A 20,613-nucleotide genomic window follows, 5' to 3' on the forward strand; every position below is an offset into this window, starting at 1 on the left:
TTAGGTTCGGTTAGGTAGCCGAAAAAGTTAGGTTAGGGTAGGTTTGGTAGGTTAGGTAGTCGAAAAAACATTAATTCATAAAAACTAGGCTTATTAGGCAAATCGGGCCTTGCATAGTAGGCTGAGAAGTGCGTTCTGGCTACTAGGTACGACATTATATATATAATATATATATATATATATATATATATATATATATATATATATATATATATTGTATATATTGTATATATATAACAATATATATATATATATTGACTTGCAACAATGATCGAACCCGTCTGTGACATTCATCAATGTTTCCCATTGTTGTGTTTTTCAAGAGATCCATAACCTTTAAGCACCTTTTTGCATTATTATTTTTGTATCAACCCGTGTATATCTTGTAACCATCAAATGCATAATAAAGCACAAAAAATAAAAAAGGAAGGGGGTGGTAGGAGAAAAGCACACAGAAACTGTATTGGAGGGGATCTAAACATTCCCTCTAATGCGTTATGCGTGGTTTCCTCCGAGGCTATGGGTCCCCCTTCTTCCAGCTAGAGGTGGTACTCCCTTCTATATATATATATATATATATATATATATATATATATATATATATATATATATATATATATATATATATATATATATATATATATATATATGTCGTACCTAATAGCCAGAACGCACTTCTCAGTCTACTATTCAAGGCCCGATTTGCCTAATAAGCCAAGTTTTCATGAATTAATGTTTTTTCGTCTACCTAACCTAACCTAACCTAGCTTTTTTTTGGCTACCTAACCTAACCTTACCTATAAATATAGGTTAGGTTAGGTTAGGTAGGGTTGGTTAGGTTCGGTCATATATCTACGTTAATTTTAACTCCAATAAAAAAAAATTGACCTCATACATAGAGAAAAAGGTTGCTTTATCATTTCATAAGAAAAAAATTATAGTAAATATATTAATTCAGGAAAACTTGGCTTATTAGGCAAATCGGGCCTTGAATAGTAGGCTGAGAAGTGAGTTCTGGCTACTAGGTACGACATATATATATATATATATATATATATATATATATATATATATATATATATATATATATATATATATATATATATATATATATATATATATATATATAAATTGAAAACTCCACACCCCAGAAGTTACTAGAACCCCATACTGCCAAGAGCACTATGCAACTGGTGTACAGGAGACCTTAACCACTCGACCATACAAAAGATGATGGTAGCCGAGACTATTTGCCCATCATCCCAACGGCACTCTGATGGTAATCTTGGGCATAGGTATTTTATCTAATCACCTCATTTTGGGGGCCACGTGAGCAGCTCAAATGCGAACAAGCCTGAATGGTACCCAGGCATATATGCAACTGAAAACTCCATACCCCAGAAGTGACTCGAGCCCATACTGCCAGGAGCACTATGCAACTGGTGTACATGAGACCTTAACCATTCGACCATCACGACTGTACAAAAGATGATGGTTACATTGCTTCTGAGCATGTCGTAGCCTCCACATGGCTTCTACTGATTTTATCATTATACATCACGATAATGTTGTTTCTTTGTGCAATTATCAATATTAATAATAATAATATACTCTTTACTTGTCCTTTCAGCAGCTATCTGGAACCATCTGAGTATGTTCGAAACATGTTGGCTACCATTTTGTATACGACATGGTATCATTGAGAGAGCATTATATCAATTCATTAACAAAATGATTAAGTGTTACAGTTGCCATGTGTTTAGGTGTTCATCGTGTTGTCAAAAGAAGCTGATTATATTATGGAACGAGCCGAGAAATTTCTTTTTTTATGCAAATGGAACATTTCTTTGGTCGACGTATACTGCACCTTTATTTGGAGTGACATTCACGTGTGAGAGCGTTGTATAAATGTGTGGGAGGCAATGTGTACCCAATAATTGTTCAATCATTTTTTTTGTGAGGGCAGACAAAGTGTGGAGGCAGGCAAAGTGTAGGACATGCATTATGTGGGGGTAGGTAATAAGTGGACTTTGTATATGGACAAAGACCAGTCAGCTGTCTTCAGTGTTGGAGAACTTGCTAGTAAGTCATTGGTTCGGTCTGAAGAAGTTTAATTCCCAGTAGATTTGTGACTATTTTATTGCATCTAATACATGTGAACGTTCATCAATCTCTGCGTCTAATATTTTATTCGATGGGAAGTATGTCAGGGTATTATTGTCCAGCCTTGTCACTGAGCGGTGGACTTTGCAAATTTGTGAGATAGCCAGAATAATTTTTTTATGGAGCAAGTTGCCAACGTCACCCGGAAGATGTAATGGTTTTAAGAGTATAATAAATAGATTTACATTTTCCTTGAGGCGTCGTTTAGAGATAAGTTTGGAGTCACCAGCACGGTTCTATGTCTATGCTCATCTTTACCCTTCGGTTTGTTGCTGATCTTAAGGACTATTATCAGTGTGAAGTTTATTAAGGCCGCCTCAAGCTCAACTAACAAGCAACACATTAATCCTGAACATAATCTAGGACCAAAATATAAACAATGAATATACACCAACAAATGGGAGACACCTCTCAGTGTAAACATCATTGACAGATGTTAACACTTCCCTGATTGCTTTTGTTGCATTACTGAACTTAGTTGTACCATTGTTATTAACAATAATAATAGTAGCATTATATTATTTTTGTGTTTTTTTTTATATTATTATTAATTATTAATTTATTTGTCAATATTTTATATTATGCAATCTCGTTTTTTCTCTATAGACGAGTTAATTATTATAACTTGTCTTGCAGTGACTGGCAATACGGCATTCATACTTCAGGATCAATATGCAAAATCAGGTAAGGATGTTATGCTTTAAATGTTGGATTCAAAAATATTGTTTGGTGATATCCAAGATTTGTTTTTAAAACATCCTGCTCATTATTCTTTTCTAAACTAGGCACACAGGTCAGATCACAGACGTAAACCTACCAGCTAGGTAGGGAACTGTGAACTGCAAATAATATTAATTTAAAAAATATAATATATATTATTATATTCAATATGACGAATTTAATTATACAAGAAAGTGTAGAGAATGAATAAAACTCTAGGCCTAAGGAGTGCCAGAGTGTTAGGTTGGGCTGCCTAAAAGTACAAGTGTGAAAACCAAATCGTCAGAAGATTTGGGAACCGAAAAAAATATCCTGAGATGAGCAAAGCCTGGGAGCACCAGCGTAACAAGAGACCTGGTGATGCCTGATGTGGAGCCCGACACTCGCTCAGAGCCGGATCATTAGGTATAGTAGGAGGTGCACAAGCTTCTAAATGATTCCTTGCACAAATTTCTAATGCCATTTCTGATGTTAACCATCAGCAACGCATTCGCCGCTGATATATATTTTTACCAGGGTGTCAGGAGGCAGGTTCTGCGTGATATCAACTCCTAGATTCTTCTCTCTCTCCCTGTTTACTTCATGAAGAACGTCGTCTCTTATTCGGTACCTTGTGTCTTGCCTCCGGCTCTCTCCACCTAGCTTCATTACTTTACATTTACTGGAGATAGTAATAACCATTTGTTGTATCATTCCTTCAACTTGTCCTTGTTATCTTTTAGCCTCATGCTATCGTCCTCTGTCTTAGTTCTCATAAATTTCGCATCATCACCAAACATTGAGAGGAACGAGTCTATTCTCTCTTGGAGATCGTTTACATTTATCAGAAAGAGGATCGGTCCAAGAACTGAACCCTGTGGAACCCCCACTGGTGAGGCCTCGCCACTCTAAGACCTCATGTCTCACAATGACTCACTATCTTCTGTTGCTTAGATGCTTCCTTATCCAATGGAGTACATTCCTTGTTACTCCTACCAGCATCTCCAACTTTGCACTTGTTTCTTAAGGGGGGAACTGTGTCAAAGTCTTTATAGCGATCGAAAAATATGCTGTCTGCTCACCCTTCTCTTTCTTGCGTAACTTGGTAGCCGGAACATTTATTTATTTATTTATTTATTTATTTATATATATATACAAGGAGGTACATTGGGTTTGTGAGAATACATTGGATAGTACAGTAATTACATTCTTGTAAAGCCACTAGTACGCACAGCGTTTCGGGCAGGTCCTTAATCTAGCAGATAATTTTAAGTAGGTAAGTTCAATCAGAATTGATAAATGAAGGATACATTACAAGAGAAAAATGAGATGATAGAGATAAGTAAGTATATTAAAGCACATTGTTATATTAAAGCTCTGATTGATTACATTGACAGCTTGATTAGTAATTTAAACAAGATTAATAGACACCATACAGCAGATTGACAGCACATATAAGACAGCAATGATCACAATGGTAAAGATGTTCAGAATGGGTACATAAAGATTGGGAGACTGGGTAGCAAAGATACAGATAAACAAGATTTATAAACACCATACAATAGAATGGCACCACATATAAGAAAACAGCAATGATCTCAATGGTAAAGATGTTCAAATTGGGAACAAAAAGGTTGGGAGATTGGGTAGCAATAGATACAGTGCAATTTTAAGGCAAAAAGAGAAAAACTATGAAGATGAAATTAGGTACTTTTTAGTATTGATTTTGAATGATGTAAAAGTTGGACAGCTTTTCAATTCAGTAGGGAGTGAATTCCATAAACTGGGTCCCTTTATTTGCATAGAGTGTTTACACAAATTAAGTTTAACTCTGGGGATATCGAAGAGATATTTATTTCTGGTGTGGTGATAATGGGTCCTATTACATCTGTCCAGGAAGAGTTTCAGACAAGGATTTGCATTTAAGAATAGGGTTTTGTAAATGTAGTTGACACAAGAGAATTTGTGGAGTGAGATTATGTTTAGCATGTTTAGGGAGTTAAACAAGAGGGCTGTGTGTTGTCTGAAAGCAGAATTTGATATTATTCTGATAGCAGATTTTTGCTGGGTGATGATGGACTTGAAGTGGTTTGCAGTGGTTGAACCCCATGCACAGATACCATAGTTGAGATAGGGATAGATTAGTGCATAATATAGAGAGATGAGAGCAGAGTTAGGAACATAATATCTGATTTTGAAGAGTATACCAACTGTTTTAGAGACTTTCTTAGTTATGTGTTGTATGTGGGTACTGAAGTTGAGTCTCTTGTCTAGGAATATGCCAAGAAACTTTCCATCATTTTTATTGCTAATGTTTACATTGTCAATCTGAAGCTGAATTGCATTTGTAGATTTGCTTCCAAATAGGATGTAGTAGGTCTTTTCTATGTTAAGTGTTAGTTTGTTGGTTGACATCCATAAGTGGACTTTTTTTAGTTCATTATTAACAACATCATTTAGTGTATGTGGGTTGGGGTTGGAGTAAATGAGGGTAGTATCATCAGCAAACAAAATAGGTTTCAGAATGTTAGAGACATTAGGCAGATCATTAATGTATAAAAGAAATAGTAGGGGTCCCAAGATGCTGCCCTGAGGCACTCCAACGGTTATTGGTAGAATGGGAGAGATTATATTATTGATGGCTACACATTGGTGTCTATCACTAAGATAGGATTGGATATAGTCCAGTGCATGGCCTCGGATTCCATAATGATGGAGTTTACATAAGAGGTAATCGTGATTAACAGTATCAAAGGCCTTTCTCAGGTCCATGAAGAGTCCAATTGGAAACTCATTTTTGTCAAGGGCAGAGTAAATTATATCAAGGAGACTAATAATTGCATCGTTGGTACTCTTTTGAGAGCGGAAGCCAAACTGACAGGGGCTAAGAATGTCGAATTTTACGAGATAGGAGTAGAGCTGTTTGTAGATAATTTTTTCAAATATTTTTGATAGTATGGGTAGGTTCGATATTGGTCTGTAGTTGTTTATGTCTGACGGATTACCTCCTTTATGAACTGGCGTTGCTCTTGCGTTTTTAAGGATATCAGGGAAGGTATGACACTCAAGGGATTTGTTGAACAGCAGAGCTATAGGTGGTGCAAGGGCATGGGAGGCGCTCTTGTATACAATGGATGGGATTTCACTGATGTTCCCAGCTTTGGTTTTTAGTGAGTGTATGATGGACACAACATCTGACGGGCTGACTGGTGAGAGGAGAAGAGAGTTAGGATAGCTGCCTGAGAGATATGTGTTGATATGTGTCTGAGTCTGTGGGATTTTACTTACAAGGTTTGCACCAATCGATGAAAACAAGCTATTGAATTCATTCGCCATTTCTAAGTCAGTTGACAGTGTAAGGCCACCCTTAGAGAGTGTTATCTGGTTGTGGGAGTGTTGTTTAGTTCCCAGGATGTTAGAGATGGTATTCCATGTGCTTTTCATGTTGCCTTTTGCTTCTTTGAATCTAGTCTCATAATATGAAAGTTTTGCTTTTCTTATGATACTGGTAAGCACTGATGAGTACCTTTTAACTACTTCCATTGAAATTAGGCCACTCCTAAATTTCTTTTCTTATTCATGTTTTTTGTTGATTGATTTAATTATGCCACTTGTGAGCCACGGGTTATTTTTTCTTTTATCAGTTACTTGTTTGGTAAGGAGGGGACAGTGAGTGTTATAGAGGCTTAGAGTTTTGGAGAGAAAGAGGTTAGTTGATGAGTTTATATCCTGTGAATTATTAAATTCAGATTCCCAGTTAATATTGTGAAGTGCATTAGAGAGATTGCCTAAAGCTGATTCACTATGTAGCCTGAATGAAAGTTTTTTGGTTTCTGGTGGTGATGTGTCAATGTTTGCTATGAGGAAAGTAGGATAGTGGTCAGTTGTTCTGTCATAAATTACCCCAGATGTAAGGGGAGCTGTTATATTAGTCCATAGGTGATCCAGGGTAGTGGCAGATGTTTGAGTGACTCGGGTGGGCTTGGTGATTGTGGGGATAAGCATACAGGAGTGCATGCTGTTACGGAAATAGTCAACTTGAGGGTTGTTTTGAAGACCCAGGTCAATATTGAAATCACCTCCCAGAATAATGTGATTTTTGTTGAGATTGTTATTTATGATAAGATTCCTTACATTGTCAGAGAATAAAGCTATGTTGGTATTAGGAAATCTATAGATGGCACCGATTATCAGGGAGGATTTAAGGGATTTACTGGAGAACTTGGCAAAGGTATATTCACAATAGTCGTCTCTATCACTAATGACACTATTGCAAATGAAGGTATCTTTGTAATATATTGCTGTACCGCCACCTTTTTTGTTAGGCCTGCAGTTATGAATGGCTTTATAACCAGCTAAATTGTAGAGTTGGGTATAGTCATTACTTAGCCAAGTTTCTGTTTAAATGATGAAAGATAATTTAGTACCTAGTGCTGTAAGTAGTGCATTTATATCATCAAAATGTTTGCCAAGTGACCTAACATTTTGATTGTAAACAGATAAGCAGGTGCTATTTAGGAGTTTGTTTTTTGCAAGATTTGCTGTGTAATACCTGCAATAATGATGATCAATGTGCTGATGAGTGTGGATATGGGACAGAAGATTTCGATCAGGATCAATATCAGTAAGCATATAGATAAGAGTGTCACGATACAATAAGATAAGCAATTACAGGAACAGATGAAAACTAAATCTGCTGTAAAATAGAAAGTAATTATAGCAAAACACAGTAATATAATAATATAACAATACAATAAGAGCTTACAAAGTATTGAGTCTGCTAAATTAGAGAATAATTATGGCAAAACACAACAATAAATGCAAGTAAACAAAAGAATTGAAACAATTAGAGGTAGAATTAAGGTCACTAGATAGCCATGGAGGATACACAAGTTTGGTGGAGAGAACAAAAAATCAGAAGAGACTGTCAAGATGAATATATAAAAAAATTTGACAAATGATAATTGTAAAGTAAAATAATCTTAAAGATAATAAATTTTATTTAGCTTAGTTTTAACCTATAATTAGTATGAACTTAATTAAAAGAACAAAAATGAGATCAATAATTGATTTCAATAAATGACATAGATCAATACAAATAAATTTAAAATATAAATGGAATAGGGTAAGATTAGATTTAAGAGTAAAATTTTACAATGAAACTGAGGTAGATGCTTGCATAAGTGCATGGAGACTTGATGGATTATTTAGGAAATTATATGAATGAGAGAACATTAGGTAAATGGTAAGGCAGAGACAGCACCTTAGACAAAGTTAGATTAAGTTAGGTTAGGCTTAGGCACTGAAAGAGTTATTTTAAGTACTGGCATTGGTCGGGTTCAGGTTTTCAGATATACCACAATCACTTAAGAAGGCCAGGAGTTGTTGGTCACATTTTATTTCATATCTTTTTCCTGTACTTTCCTTCTTCACAAAAATCGTACCATTCCTAGTGTAGCACTGCTTGATAAGACCAGGTTTTTGTTTGCGAATTTGACGCAGCCTGAAGAGGAGGGATCCATAGAACATAGATCCATAGAACATAGAATTCTATTAAACCTGTGAGGCACGATTTGCCATTCCTGAACCCATACTGATGATGTGTTACAAAATTCTTACTATCGACATGTTCTGCTAGTTATTTTCGCACAATCTTCTCCATCATCTTGCATGGTGTGCAAGTTAAGAATAACTTGACCACATTCTTCGTATTATAAGTGGATTACAATGATGATCAGTTATATTGGTACCCTGAAGAATTCAAATCCTTGAATAATGCGGTGGGTCTTGTTCCTGGAGCAGCTCGAGCTCTGCATCGAGTACATAAATGGAGCCGACAACATAGACGCCGACTGGTTCAGACGGTCGGAGATGAGCAACGGAATGAATGAAGCAGAACAGAAAGAAGCAGGGAAAGTGTTCAGCAAACCACTGGGGCCCTAGTTCACATAGTGTCTCTAGTGCATCCAGGGAGATGCAGCAGCAGATGAGAGGCAGTGGTGACGCTAGCAATAATGAGGGTTGAGAGGCGTCAAACCAAGATGAAGCTGCAGCTACAACAACCCAGGTCTTTCACCTGGGTTCTAGGAGACTCCTCATGATCTATCAGTAGTTTTATTTAACTACCCAGTGTCTGCTCGACTGCTGACAACAAAGACACAGTTAACTCAGTGGAAGAAATTTATTCCTCTCTCTACAAACGAGGATCAAGATGAGAACTCACCTTGCCTTAAGAAGTAGAAAACAACCTCTCGACTCTGACGTGAAACATACACACACACTCTGCTGATGATCACAACAAATAGTCAAAAGCAGATAGAAGCAAGATGAGTAAAATAATAATTTAGCTAGACGATTTTGGTTGGGGTGTGTAGGAGACAATGTTCTCTCAGTTTCCCACTGTTGGTTTATGTTGCAGATCTGTTGTATGTACACGGGAATTGGAAAGCTAACGCTTTTGTTCTCACAGCAAACAAGTATGTGCATAAGAGTTATCTATCTTAGTGTTGAACGTAAGCCACGTGAGGAACACAAATGCAAACAAGCCTGAATGGTCCCCAGGACTATATGCAACTGAAAACTCACACCCCAGAAGTGACTCGAACCCATACTGCCAGGAGCAACGCAACTGGCTGGTATGTACAGGACGCCTTAATCCCCTTGACCATCACGACCGGACATAAGGAGGTGATAGCCGAAGCTATTTAACCCCCCCCCCCGGGAGCCGGTCGGCCGAGCGGACAGCACGCGGGACTTGTGATCCTGTGGTCCTGGGTTCGATCCCAGGCGCCGGCGAGAAACAATGGGCAGAGTTTCTTTCAACCTATGCCCCTGTTACCTAGCAGTAAAATAGGTACCTGGGTGTTAGTCAGCTGTCACGGGCTGCTTCCTGGGGGTGGAGGCCTGGTCGAGGACCGGGCCGCGGGGACACTAAAAGCTCCGAAATCATCTCAAGATAACCTCAAGATAACCCCCCCCCTCCTCCGCCGGCACCCGGATGGTAATCTTGGGCATGTAACACAGATGTAGCATCTATACTTATACTTATAAAATGAACGGTATGGTAAACAACACAACTCAATTTCAACACAATGTTACACAAAATAGTTAATTCAAAATTAAAATAAATTGAAATCTAAGAAAATTCAATTTATCAATGCAATCGGAAACATTGAAATGGAATTCACAATATATTTAGTATATCATGAGTGTTGCTATTACGTGCAACAGATAGCATTGTTTTTAAAACAAACATGTTTTTACCTGTCACATGTCTGGCATCTATAAGTAGGTATACAAAAACACGCGCATATTCGAATGGAACGTTGTGTCAGAATTTCAAAGCAATCGGTGAAGAACTTTGGGAGATTACAGCATGATGCTCTTACGTCCAACAGATGGCGCTGTTTTTCATAAAACGCATGTTTTTTCCTGTCAATCGTGAGGCATGTATATAGTAGGTATATAAAAACACGCGCCTATTCAAATGCAACGTTGTGTCAAAATTTCAAAGCAATCGGTAAAGAGGTTACGAAGATTTCTCTCACACGAAAAACACATGAAAAACACATTTTTTTTTTTAAAAAGCATGATTTTTTACGTCACAGACGTGACATCAATATAAAATGTATATAAAAACCTGCTCGGATACAAATGGAACATTGTGTGAAAATTTCAAAAAGCAATCGGTGTAGAACTTTCGGAAATTATCGATTTTGAACAAACGAACATTTACATTTATATATATATATATATATATATATATATATATATATATATATATATATATATATATATATATACATATATCGTACCTAGTAGCCAGAATCCACTTCTCGGCTACTATGCAAGGCACGATTTGCCTAATAAGCCAAATTTTCCTGTATTTATATATGTTTCGATTTTTTTCTTACGGAATGACAAATCTGTCCATTTCATTATGTATGAGTTAATTTGATTAAATTTGAGTTAAAACTAACGTAGATATATGACCGAACCTAACCTAACTTAACCTATCTTAAACAAACCTAAACTAACGCAACTAAGTTAATATATTATGGTCTTAATATAAAATAATAATATTAATTCAAAACAACTATTTGGAAAAAAATTATTAAAAATTAAGAAAATCTCTCGGCCTATTAGGCAAATCGGGCTTTGCATAGTAGGCTGAGAAGTGCGTTCTGGCTACTAGTACGACATATATATATATATATATATATATATATATATATATATATATATATATATATATATATATATATATATATATATATATATATATATATTAGTATATTTTGGTAGCAGTCTTTCCTGTAGACATATATTATTAAATATGACCGAAAAAGTAAGATTAATAATTCTAACACGAATTTTCTCAATCTTTCATACATTTCTTTTCACTGTTGGAGGTAAATAAAAAATCAATTCTCCAAAATTCATTTTTATTTCTAGTCTGACGCGACACGAGCGCGTTTCGTAATACTTATTACATTTTCAAAGACTTTAGTTTACAAATACACAACTGAATAGAACTTACGCATCTCCGATTTTATATCTACATTTTAGTGAGGTGGATGGGGTGAGGTGGCATTAATAGGGTATTAATTTCATCAACACAAGACAGAACAAGAGGTGGCATTAATAGGGTATTAATTTCATCAACACAAGACAGAACAAGAGGTGGCATTAATAGGGTATTAATTTCATCAACACAAGACAGAACAAGAGGTGGCATTAATAGGGTATTAATTTCATCAACACAAGACAGAACAAGAGGTGGCATTAATAGGGTATTAATTTCATCAACACAAGACAGAACACGAAACAATGGGTATTGAATAGAAGTGTATGTAGAAAGCCTATTGGTCCATATTTCTTGATGCTTCTATATTGGAGCGGAGTCTTGAGGTGGGTAGAATATAGTTGTGCATTAATTGGCTGTTGATTGCTGGTGTTGACTTCTTGATGTGTAGTGCCTCGCAAACGTCAAGCCGCCTGCTATCGCTGTATCTATCGATGAGTTCTGGCTACTGTGTTGGTAAACAACACAGAAATCATCGATAGATACAGCGATAGCAGGCGGCTTGACGTTTGCGAGGCACTACACATCAAGAAGTCAGCACCAGCAATCAACAGCCAATTAATGCACAACTATATTCTACCCACCTCAAGACTCCGCTCCAATATAGAAGCATCAAGAAATATGGACCAATAGGCTTTCTACATACACTTCTATTCAATACCCATTGTTTCGTGTTCTGTCTTGTGTTGATGAAATTAATACCCTATTAATGCCACCTCTTGTTCTGTCTTGTGTTGATGAAATTAATACCCTATTAATGCCACCTCTTGTTCTGTCTTGTGTTGATGAAATTAATACCCTATTAATGCCACCTCACCCCATCCACCTCACTAAAATGTAGATATAAAATCGGAGATGCGTAAGTTCTATTCAGTTGTGTATTTGTAAACTAAAGGTTTTGAAAATGTAATAAGTTTTACGAAACGCGCTCGTGTCGCGTCAGACTAGAAATAAAAATGAATTTTGGAGAATTGATTTTTGATTTACCTCCAACAGTGAAAAGAAATGTACGAAAGATTGAGAAAATTCGTGTTAGAATTATTAATCTTACTTTTTCGGTCATATTTAATAATATATATTATATATATATATATATATATATATATATATATATATATATATATATATATATATATATATATATATATATATATATATATGTATATATATATATGTATATATATATATATATGTATATATATATATATGTATATGTCGTACCTAGTAGCCAGAACTCACTTCTCAGCCTACTATTCAAGGCCCGATTTGCCTAATAAGCCAAGTTTTCCTGAATTATTATATTTACTATAATTTTTTTCTTATGAAATGATAAAGCAACCATTTTCTATATGTATGAGGTCAATTTTTTTTTATTGGAGTTAAAATTAACGTAGATATATGACCGAACCTAACCAACCCTACCTAACCTAACCTAACCTATATTTATAGGTAATGTTAGGTTAGGTAGCCAAAAAAAGCTAGGTTAGGTTAGGTTAGGTAGGTTAGGTAGACGAAAAAACATTAATTCATGAAAACTTGGCTTATTAGGCAAATCGGGCCTTGAATAGTAGGCTGAGAAGTGCGTTCTGGCTATTAGGTACGACATATATATATATATATATGTATATATATATATATATGTCGTACCTAGTAGCCAGAACTCACTTCTCAGCCTACTATGCAAGGCCCGATTTGCCTAATAAACCAAGTTTTCCTGAATTATTATATTTTCTCTATTTTTTTTCTTATGAAATGATAAAGCTACTCATTTCATTATGTATGAGGTAATTTTTTTTTCATTGGAGTTAAAATTAACGTAGATATATGACCGAACCTAACCAACCCTACCTAACCTAACCTAACCTATCTCTATAGGTTAAGTTCGGTTAGGTAGCCGAAAAAGTTAGGTTAGGTTAGGTTAGGTAGGTTAGGTAGTCGAAAAACAAATAATTCAAGAAAACTTGGCTTATTAGGCAAATTGGGCCTTGCATAGTAGGCTGAGAAGTGCGTTCTGGCTACTAGGTACGACATATATATATATATATATATATATATATATATATATATATATATATATATATATATATATATATATATATATATATATATATATATATATATATATATATATATATATATATATATATACTGACCTAGTTGTGCTTGTTGGGGTTGAGCTTCGGCTCTCTGGTCCTGCCTCTCAACTTTCAATCAACTAGTGTACCGATTTCTGAGCGTATATGACTTCAATATATCTACACTGGAAACTGTGCAAAGGGTCTGCCTCTACAAGATCACTTCCTAATGTATTGCTTTTGTTAACAACCCTGACACTAATAAAAATATATTTAATGTGTCTGTGGCTCATTTGGGTAATCATTTTTCACCTATTTCCCCTTGTTCATGTTCACCGTATGATAAATAGTTTGTCTTTGTCCACTCTGTTAATTCCTCTGAGAATTTTGTAGGTGGTGATCATGTCTCTCTATACTCTTCTCTCTTCCAGGGACGTTTGGTTTAGCTCCCGCAGCCTTTCCTCGTAACTCATATCTCTCTGTTCTGGGACTAGTCAGGTGGCATTCATCTGAATCTTCTCTAACTTAGTCTTGTGATTAGCTACGTGTGGATTCCAGGCTGGAGCTTCATACTCCAGAATTATTCTGACATAAGTGGTATACAATGTCCTGAAAGATTCCTTACACATGTTTGTTAAGTTTGTCAGTCTAGCATATGCCGCTGATGATATGCTTTTGATGTTGGCCTCTAGGGATGGGTTTGGTGTAATATCAACCCCCAGATTTCTCTATTTAAATCGTGCAGCATTTCACCTGCATGACGGTATCTTGTGTTCGGTCTCCTGCTTACTTCACCTAATTTCATTAATTTTCACTTTCCTGAGTTAAATTTTACGAAACATTTTCTAGACCATTCCTCCAGTTTGTCAGGTCATCGTGCAGTCTCTGTCTATCCACATCAGTCTTGATTCTTCTCATAACTTTTGAATCATCAGGAAATATCGAGAAGAATGAGTCTATACCCTCTGGAAGATCGTTTACATTTATCAGAAACAGGATGGGTTCAAGTTCAGAGCCCTGTGGGACTCCACTGGTGACATCTCGTCAGTGTGTACTGACCTAGTTGTGCTAGCGGGGGTTTAGCTTTAGCTCTTTGGTCCCGCCTCTCAACCGTCAATCAACAGGTGTACAGGTTCCTGAGCCTATTTGGCTCTATCATATCTACACTTGAAACTGTGTATGAAGTCAGCCTCCACCACATCACTTCCTAATGCATTCCATTTATCAACCACTCTGTCACTAAAAACGTTCTTTCTAATATCTCTGTGTCTCATTTGGGCACTCATTTTCCACCTGTGTCCCCTAGTGCGTGTGCCCCTTGTGTTAAATAGTCTGTCTTTATCTACCTTATCAATTCCCTTGAGATTCTTGAATGTGGTAATCATGTCCCCCTTAACTCTTCTGTCTTCCAGCGAAGTGAGGTTTAATTCCCGTAGTCTATCCTCGTAGCTCATACCTCTCAGCTCGGGTGGCAAACCTTTGAACTTTTTCCAGTTTGGTCTTATCCTTGACTAGATATGGACGCCATGCTGGAGCCGCATACTCCAGGATTGGCCTAACATATGTGGTATACAAAGTTCTGAATGATTCCTTACACAAGTTTCTGAATGCTGTTCTTATTTTGGCCAGCCTGGCATATGCCGCTGATGTTATCCTCTTGATATGGGCTGCAGGAGACAGGTCTGGCGTGATATCAACCCCCAAGTCTTTTTCTTTCTCTGACTCTTGAAGTTGTATCATCTCCCAGATGGTACCTTGTATCTGGCCTTATGCTCCCTACACCTATCTTCATCACATTGCATTTGCTTGGGTTAAACTCTAACAACCATTTGTTTGACCCTTCCTTCAGCTTGTCTAGGTCTTCTTGAAGCCTCAAGCAGTCCTCCTCTTTCTTAATCCTTCTCATAATTTTGGCATCGTCCGCAAACATTGAGAGAAATGAATCTGTACCCTCCGGCAGATCATTTACATATATCAGAAACAAGATAGGACCGAGTACAGAGCCCTGTGGGACTCTACTGGTGACTTCACGCCACACTGAGGTCTCGCCCCTCACCGTAACTCTCTGCTTCCTATTGCTCAGGTACTCCCTTATCCACTGGAGCACCTTACCAGCTACACTTGCCTGTCTCTCCAGCTTATGTACCAGCCTCTTATGCGGTACTGTGTCAAAGGCTTTCCGACAATCCAAGAAAATGCAGTCCGCCCAGCCTTCTTTTTCTTGCTTAATCTTTGTCACCTGGTCGTAAAATTCTATTAAGCCAGTCAGGCAAGATTTACCCTCCCTGAACCAGTGTTGGCGATTTGTCACGAAGTCCCTTCTCTCTAGATGTGTTACCAGGTTTTTTCTCACGATCTTCTCCATCACCTTGCATGGTATACAAGTCAAGGACACTGGCCTGTAGTTCAGTGCCTCTTGCCTGTCGCCCTTTTTGTATATTGGGACCACATTCGCCGTCTTCCATATTTCTGGTAGGTCTCCCGTCTCCAGTGACCTTCTATACACTATGGAGAGTGGCAAGCAAAGTGCCTCTGCACACTCTTTCAGTACCCATGGCAAGATCCCGTCTGGACCAACAGCCTTTCTAACATCCAGATCCAGCAGGTGTCTCTTGACCTCCTCTCTCGTAATTTCAAACCCTTCCAAGTCCGCCTGGTTTACCTCCCTTTCTCCTAGCACAGTGACCTCACCTTGTTCTATTGTGAAGACCTCCTGGAACCTCTTGTTGAGTTCTTCACACACACCTCTTTGTCATTCTCTGTATACCTGTCCTCGCCTGTTCTAACTTTCAATACCTGTTCTTTCACTGTGGTTTTCCTTCTGATGTGTGTGTGTGTGTGTGTTTGTCAGTCACAAAGAAATTACCATATGATGAATAATATGAAAAATGTATGTTCACTAAGTACAAATGAAATAAGAAATTACTTAATCTTTTTCGTGTTAATTAACATTTTCTCAAAAATGTAATCAATGAAATATAATACCTTCATTATTTTCGCTTGTTAATTAACACTTCCTCAAAAATCTAATAAATGAAAAACAATACCTGAACTTATGGGCAGGAAAATAAAGGTGACATGTGAGGTGAATAACAATGCCTTTGTAATATTGGTTAATGAACAGACGAACAAGAGGAAACTGAAGATGGCCTAATAATACACGTGAGCTTCCAGACGCAATATTCGTATAGGGATAGCTGGTAATTGAAACATTCTTATATAATTTGTTATAATGGAAGACGTCTCTGAATAAATTTGGTGAGAATTTTCTGAAAAATAAATGAATAAATAGTTTGTTAAATATGTGTCCACTTGGGAACGAATATTTAAGGGGCATAACTGTGTTTCTTATAAGTTGTCAACCAATTTCCTGGCACCCTTGGCACCCTTACAGATTGGCTTACGTGCAGTCAGGTGTATAAGTTTCATGCAAATCGTCTTATGAACAAATAAGAAAAAAAAAGAAAAAAAAAAGAAAAATTAACTAATTTTGGGGGGATAAAACTAATTATTAAATATTTTCCTTATATATGCTATTGTGATAGCTGAGAGTCATAGACATGATTTCAGTTGACACTTGTGTTTGATGTTAATTTTTGACCATTTTGGAAATTTTTTGATTCATTATTCAATGTTTCTTCTCCCATTCTATTTATGATACAATGCTGAGACGTGGACCAGATGAAACCCTTTTCATATACAACTCGTCAAAAAAGTTTTATTGAAATCGAGCTATTTTTCATTTATTGCATATTTTTGGACTGATGCCCCGTCCCTTTAAGCTGAGGCATTCGAAATTTAAAATATTTCCATGTTTGTCCTATTTAGAACGTATTCTAATCTCTGCAGGGTATTTTGTAAATGATTCAATTATCCCTATGAGGGCTCACTCTCTCGTTTCCCCCACATCTCTCCCACCTTTCCCTAACACGCTCCCTCTCCCTCGACACACTTCCCTCTCCACAGGTTCCTTTCCATCTACACACTTTCCTCAACCCTCTACACTTTCCTATCCCACGACACACTTCCCTCTCCATCTACATACTCCCCTCTCCCTCTTCACTCTCCCCTCTCCCGGTACTAACTTTCCTCGAATTCTACACACTTCCCTCTCCCACTACTCACGTTCCTTTCCGTTTACCCACTTCCTTCTTCTTATACACGCTTCCCTCTCCCTCAACACACTTCCCTCTCCCTCAACATACTTCCCTCTCCTTCTACACACTTCCCTCTCCCTCTCCCTCTACACACTTCCCTCTCATTTTACACACTTCCCTCTCCCTCTACACTTTCCTCTCCATTTACACACTTCCCTCTCCCTCTACACTTTCCTCTCCATTTACTCACTTCCCTCTCCCTCTACACCCTTTCCTCTTCCTCTTCACCCCTGCCTCTCCCTCTACACTTCCCTCTCCCTCTACACTTCCCTCTCCCTCTACACTTCCCTCTCCTTCTACTCACTTCTCTCTCCCTCTACACACTTCACTCTCCTTCTACATACTCTCTAACCTCGTGTTTCCACTTTCCATTTCTTCCCCCTCTCCCTCTATCCTTTCCTCTATTTTTCATTCCTCTGGTCTCTCCGCCTCCTCATTTTTCATCCCTTCCCAACTCTCCCACCTCACCTTCCACCCTTTCCTCATATCCACCCCTCTACCTCATTCCTCTGTTTCTGCTTCCCATCTACCACCTCACCATCCCTTTCCCCCATCTCTCCATCCTTCCCCCCCCCTCTCCATCCTTTTCTCCCTCTCCAACTCTTTCCCACATCTTCCCTCTTTCTCCTGTACCCTTCTTCCACTTTTCCGATGCATTTAATAATTTATAAATATATAATCTTGCTCTAAAGTTATTTACAATACATTTCTTTCAGTTGGAGGTGTGAGGGTGTGTACCCTGAAGACTGGTTCAGAAGTTCTCTCCACAGAACCTACTGGTCTCGTCTTCCCAAAAAATTCTCCCTTAAGGCCACTTTTTGACCACCGGTAAGTTGATCCACCCCTCATGTTTTATTTTTAGTAGAATAACATTATTTTTTTAATTTCGGTATTTTAAAATCATCAATAACATTTGTAGCATAAATCTATCTGTATCCAAAATACATTATACTGACTGCTTAATCATTGTTATATATCTATATATCTCTCAGAGTGAGGGTGGGTGAGAATAGGGGGTGTTGTGTGGCAGGAAAAATATCTCATAGTGAGCGTGGGGGATATTGTGTGGCAAGAGAGAGGTAGGGGTCACCAGTGTGCCTACGAGCATTTTTTTCTTTTTGAAAGATTTGTTGAAAAAATTACATTGTCCTCAATAATCGGCATAACAGAACCGGCATATTTTGAGTACATCACACGCAGTGAGTCAGATTACAAGTGCATTGTGAATTTATTATTGTGCAGTGATTTCCAAAGAAATCATACAAGTGCTAGTATGACCGTAACACCCCTACCCAGGGTGTATAGCATCACCTAGCACACAAGCTGGGCATTGCCCCCTTTTCCTCTTCGACCCCACTCCACCATGTCAATTCTTCACCTACTTGCCACCCTGTTACAAGGCCTGGGCGGCTCTCATATGCCGACACCACCCACCACCGAACCATGAACTCAGTGCTTGGAGAGGTCTGTTCCCACAGGCATCTAGGCATGGCGCATGTCGTAGCAGGTAGTAAGAGTCCACTCATCTGAGTGGTAATTGCCATGGCCAGCGGATTATCCCTCCTGCCTCCACCCGTCGTCCACCCTCCTGCCCAGCGCCCGCCCATGTCACAGCTTTCAACAGACAGCCAGGCTTCTCCATGCCAAGAAAAGCAATCAAGCAAGGGTAGACAAGGCAAATGTCAGGTGTGTGACAGGAATGCTATATCTGGAATGACATACAGGTGCGCAATCATTACCACAACCGAACCAGGTGTTTGGGTGCTCTGCACCCTTCCATGGAGAATACCAATCAACATCCCACACCTTCTGTCAAAAAAAAAACACTACCAAAGCTTTATTTCGTCAAATAAACTATTAGAAGCTATCAAAGTGACATTGGTTGGAATCCTTGCAACAAATCCTCAAATCAGCCCACCGGCGCTGATTTGGTAGTACAAAGGAGAGGTACAAGCCGGATCACGGTACACTCTGTCCATCATCATCCTGATTGTTTTGTCCACAGGCACGTTGGTAAACACCGACTCCACATCCAGAAAGGCATGCATCCCTGTGGCCCGTCCTCCCTGCAATAAGTTAACAAATTCCTTTGGAAACTTCCGGCTGAAAGCACAAGACAGTGCATTTCAGCCTGAAGGCATTATCGGGTAGATAGCCACACCCACATACAGACTGGCTAAGCGACTCAACCGCCTGCTGACTCCTTATGTACCTTGTGCTTTCAGCCTGAAGTCTCTAAAGGAATTTGTTAACTTATTGCAGGGAGTGCGGGGCATGGGGATGAGCGCCTCTCTGAATATTTAGTCGCTGTTTACCAACGTGCATGTGGACGGAACAATCAGGATGATGAATGGATAGTGTGTATCGTGATCCAGCTTGTACTTCTCTAGATATACCAGAGAGCATACTGAGGAAGTTACTAGATGCTTGCACTAAAGAGGCACCAGTCTTGAGTCCCGATGGACACATGTATAAAAGAGTAGATTAGGTCGCAATGGGTTCTCCCTTAGGTGTGCTGTTCGCAACTTTTTATATGGGTACCATAGGGCACAGTCTTAGTTGACATGGATTTAAAACCTGCATTATAATGCAGGTAAATTGACAACATATATATGCAGATACCTGATGTCGGACGTTTGCTGCAATTGAAGGAGGCATTCCAACAAAATTCGGTGTTAAGTTTCACTTACGAGATGGAGAGTGATGGGAAGCTGCCCTTTCTATATGTAACAGTCGCAGAAATAATGGTGACTTTCATACTGCAGTCTACACTGAAGAAACGAACATAGGAATGTGCCTTAATGCTAATAGTGACTGCCCAGACAAGGCAGTCACTATTATTGTCAATTTCATATTTTAAAGTGTATATACAGTAATACACTGAATCTATAATATATATATATATATATATATATATATATATATATATATATAT

The sequence above is a fragment of the Procambarus clarkii genome, chromosome 25 (genome assembly GCF_040958095.1).
Source record: "Procambarus clarkii isolate CNS0578487 chromosome 25, FALCON_Pclarkii_2.0, whole genome shotgun sequence".
NCBI classification, from domain to species: Eukaryota; Metazoa; Arthropoda; class Malacostraca; order Decapoda; family Cambaridae; genus Procambarus; species Procambarus clarkii.